This window comes from Lolium rigidum, chromosome 7 (genome assembly GCF_022539505.1).
Source record: "Lolium rigidum isolate FL_2022 chromosome 7, APGP_CSIRO_Lrig_0.1, whole genome shotgun sequence".
Taxonomy (NCBI): domain Eukaryota; kingdom Viridiplantae; phylum Streptophyta; class Magnoliopsida; order Poales; family Poaceae; genus Lolium; species Lolium rigidum.
The window spans coordinates 309,970,918-309,975,611 of record NC_061514.1 but is presented as its reverse complement, the minus strand read 5'-3'; the positions used below and the strand labels follow the sequence as shown (position 1 = coordinate 309,975,611).

The 4,694-nt window shown below is 37.1% G+C and overlaps 1 long non-coding RNA gene across 1 annotated transcript; it reads right to left on the bottom strand.

The window, feature by feature from the left end:
• Window positions 1-977: 977 nt before the first annotated feature.
• Window positions 978-2,285, bottom strand: LOC124670318. The gene is made up of 4 exons (XR_006992475.1): window positions 2,171-2,285; window positions 1,795-2,100; window positions 1,579-1,683; window positions 978-1,274 (listed from the first exon to the last, which is right to left on the bottom strand). It is a non-coding gene; the product is annotated as an uncharacterized LOC124670318 (long non-coding RNA).
• Window positions 2,286-4,694: the final 2,409 nt, after the last annotated feature.

Genomic DNA, 4,694 nt, shown 5'->3' with positions numbered 1-4,694 from the left:
GACCTTGGAGGACCGACGGACACCTCGTTCGCGCCGATGAATTTCGCGGATCCCGTGGAGATCGTGCCGGTGTTCATTTTGTATAAGGACTATAAAAAATAACAGCCAATATGATAATAAATTTCGTTTTACCTTAAGAGGTCAATAGAATAAGTATCATATGAAAACCAAAATGTGACAAACAAATATGAATATCTCATCAGCATTTGAGGCCATGGCATATAAACTCATAATGATAAATCAGGTAAAAAATTGGGAAACCTATACACATAGCGGCAACAAACTTGGTTCGATGTAGCTTAGACTAACTCGCCTAGCTGACTGTTTTGTAAGTCGTTGCTAAAAAATTCTTTGATTGTAGTCTCACCAGCGGGAGGCAAGTTATTTTATTAAAAATAAGGATTCACGCAATCAACATGCCATCGGCGTCTCCATGTGGTGGTTCAACAGGCAAATCATTTTCTTGCCTATTTAAGATATTGTTGTTGAACAAAAGAATTATCTTGGGGAGCTATGCATTCTAGGAACACAAGCATAAGTTAATACCATATTTAATATTTGTGAAAAAAAACACACCTACTTCTTTTTTTATTACTGGAGCAATATCTCAGAGAAAAACAAATGCTGGAGAAAGATAAGGCAGGCACAACTTACGCTCGCTTAAGACAGATGAAAATGCAAATTCCTGTGCAACAGAAACAAACAAGAAAGGTAAAATGACAGGGCTCAGCAATCACTAATACAATTTGTTTTAAAAGGAGCATTGGTCTATTCCATAACTACATCATGCTGGGCATGTAGCCAGGAACATCGTCTGATACAAATTCAGGGAATTGGCCAAGCCAAGTCTGTAGACGACCACTCCCCATAATCCAGCACAGGCAAATAAAGTCTGCAAAACATTTATACCAACTCTCTTTGGAAACTTATCTTTGAAAGAGTGTTTCTAATTTAGAGAAATCATACTCGCCGCTTGAAATAGCTTGCTTCAGAATCATGGAGTCTGTCTCAAACATTACAGTTTGGCGCCCCATTGGAGTGACAATGATAGGCAATTGTTGTAAAGATAGAGCTTCTGCATATGGTGGGTTAGCGACATGTTCCAGATTTTGCATGCACCTACTGCCAGTAATGCACACCCTGGTCATTCTTGATGGTGAAGCCCCAACTCCAGATAATGATGACTTACTGAAAGCGCCATCGATGTTTATCTTCAAAATAGCTGAATGTGGTGGTTTCCACTTTTGTGCATTTTCCACTGGGAGCACTTTTTCCTGACATGAGAATAGGATAATTCATATACCAATCTTATAAATTCACCATTTGTTTTACCTTATTTCTATTGCCACGAGAAACAATCATAAGATAGGGCAAAATGTTAGACATCCTATTTCAGTTTAAAAATTTCCTCTGACAACTTTTTTGAGTCAGAGCAGGATATTAAACTAAGTCTGACATGTCCAAGAAGAGAGGTGTTCCACTTTTTTCTTTTTCCTTTTTACACTTAATTAAAGAATATGTGGCCTCCATCCTCATCAAATATATAGCAAAGCAGGCATCGAGTATAAATATGAATACCTTTCTTTCCTAAAGAGCTTCATTCTAAGGGGTAGGCTGAACACCTTATTGGGAAAGAGAGAGTGCGTCATAGCTTTTTACAGTAAAAGAAAGACTTCTTTTCCTCTGCATTAGAAGTAGAGGTTAGTCCTGAAGATGATTCTTTTGCTTCCACTTTATAAGCTGATTTAACAGGAATTAACACTTTTTTATCATGATGCCATGACAGGAAGTCACCTGTGTCTTCTTGGACATGAATCTTGAGAATAGTATCAGCATCTTCAGGCCAAAGTGTGTCAGAAAAGCTCCACATCCCATCTTCTGGCCAAAGGATTCACATACCTTGATTTTGAGTGTGCTCCCTCTAGGAATCGATGGATCTGACCAGACACTTATGTTTTCACCATTGCCAACTCGGAAGATGAATCCTATTTTCAGCAAATTCATGCCTTTGAGAATACTCCTCCAAACAAATGAGATGCCTTTCTTTGGAGTAGCATTCATCATCAAATACCATCCAATCAAACCGCTTAGTTTAGACAACTGTGTGGAGAGACACCAATTAAGGTTATTTTCTAGAATGCACAATTAAGGTTTTTGGGAAAGGGCGTACCACTAAATATCAAACAATTTCCACACGGAAGTGAGCTTCCATGGTGGGACAGAATTAGCTTGCCACAAACGTCCATGAAACTAACAATACAACAATGTCGTGTTATCTCTTCGATATCTCAGCGAGAAACCTGCATATGCATTTATACTTCCAGAATGTTAACAAAAGGACAATATTAGATTTACCACACTAAGAACCATGAGAACTTTGCATATTCAAATTAACACTTCAAGTTCCTGGAGTTGAGACAATACTGCTTTGTAGACTATAGTCTCTGGAGTTGAGACAATAATGTTGCTGAAGTCCTCACATGCCACTTGAAGTTCCTGGAGACTTAACTTCAGCGAACTTTTCTGGAAGCAGTGATTGCACTAGTGATCACAAAACCAAGCAGCAGAACACCAGAACACCAGTCACGATTTCCAAAACAAGAAGCCAAGTTGGTTGCTTCACTCCATCATGCTTATGGCCGCAAGGGGGGCGATTGGATCCTTTTAAATGAGCAGCTGCTGAAGCACCTAAAAAATGAGTAAATGTCAGTTAATGAAAGCTAAAGATAATTTTAGGCAATTGCAGAATACTACTTACGAAAATGCTACTCACATAGTAAACAATTACAATCCATATTGGCGCTTTACTAATTTGAATATATATTTTTCTCAAGTACTCCCCATGTATTTAGTTCACAAATTTTAGGTCAAATTAAGGGCAGAGGACAAAAAGTGTAGCCTATACGGGTAATTTTGGTCTGTAATCTTGGGCAGCATGGCAATAGGCCTCAACTCTTCTCAATAAGCGTAAAGAGAAATCACTGGATTGCACGGAGAACCAAAATATTGTTCTTTTATGCTGGGGAGACTATCATTAACCTATTTCCTGAATTCTATCTATAAAAAATATTTCAAACTAATTATAGCAAAGAAAGACACTGAAGTTGTAACGTCCATTCTTTAACCTATTTCCTGAACTCTTTCCATAAAAAATAATTCAAAGTAATTCCGGGAAGAAAGCTGTTGGTACAATATTATTCCTAGCATTTCAAATTTAGAGAAACTCAAATCAAAACCCTGCCATTGTGCCTAACATATTTTTGCAAGATAAATCTGAAACATAGACAACGCTATTCAGATACAGAAGCATGAATACTCACGCCAACAGTAAAAGCAAGGAAAGCATATTCATGGATCTGTAGATGCTTCAGATCAGTCAAATGAGGCATGATTTTTTCATTATTAATCCATCAGATGGGGAAAACAACAGAATAACTAACCTGGCTTGTCAAGCATTAGTGCAGGTATGCATACCAGACAACTCTTGTACATCCCTACCAAATAAATTATTAGAATTAAACAAATCTCAAAGAATAAATAGTAAATGCCTGCAAAACATTAGAGCTCCCATGTAGCGTGAATTGGTCTTTGTATATATTGTGGTGTAGACATCTTATCCAAGTTTTAAAATCAGCCCTAACAAATAGAAGGTTCGGATCTTTTTCTTCTTATTATGAGCAATATAAATTTATAGTAGCTAATTAGTACTGGAAGACTACAACCGATGCAAAATTACAGGAAGCTCTATACAGAGTGCAACCAATCAATTTCCAGGACCCAAAAAAAAATATAATTCAATCTTAGTAAATGATATACACCTGTAACCGAAGAATTAATATTTTCTAATAGAAATAATTTCCCTTATAAAACTGCAATGGTCTAGCAGATTCAAGCTATGCTTTAACCATGAAAAGAAACTTCAAATATTTTACCATGATGTGATGCGAGGAAAAAGCCAGTACGTTTCAAGTGGTTCATGTTGGACATAATACATATTAAATATGATAATTAAAAGGAAAACAAAAGACTGGCAACGAAGCCTTACATAAGAGGAACAAAACCAAGAGAGGAAACGGCAACATCCTCAAAACAAACATGGAAAGTTCTTGCTAACATAAGCATGGGCAAGAATGGTGGGTGCACGATACCAATGGACATGTGAGACAGAGGAAAAAGAGATTTGCGTACCAGAAGCCAGAACCTTACCATTTTCTTGTAACCATTGATGCTTGTATAAATGGGCCATGTCCTCGCGTGCAGAAAACCTTTCTGCAATATGTTGCTCACATGTACAAAGCAACACAACACCATCTTCACTGTCCTGCATTTTGTGCCAGGTGAGATACATATGGCAATAAAGAATGAAGAAAGCTAAGAAAACAGATAACAAATGATGATGCACCTCCTTGTTTTGTTACTGGAGGTTGCTTCAAGATGAAAAGGAAGTAAACATGTGCAGAGTTGTGATAGGTAGCACAAGCATGTAGTGATATTTACTCTGGAATACATGGCTGCATTTGAGAAAAGGAGATCAATTCACTACAAAATAGTAAATCGCTTTTAGTGCCACTGCAAAGCAATTCAAAACATATTGGGATCAATAGAACATCTTAAAGAGAAATTTGCATAGGAAAAAATAAAGATCATATGTACTTTTGTGAACTTCTATTGAACACTATTTGTTCATAGTGTCA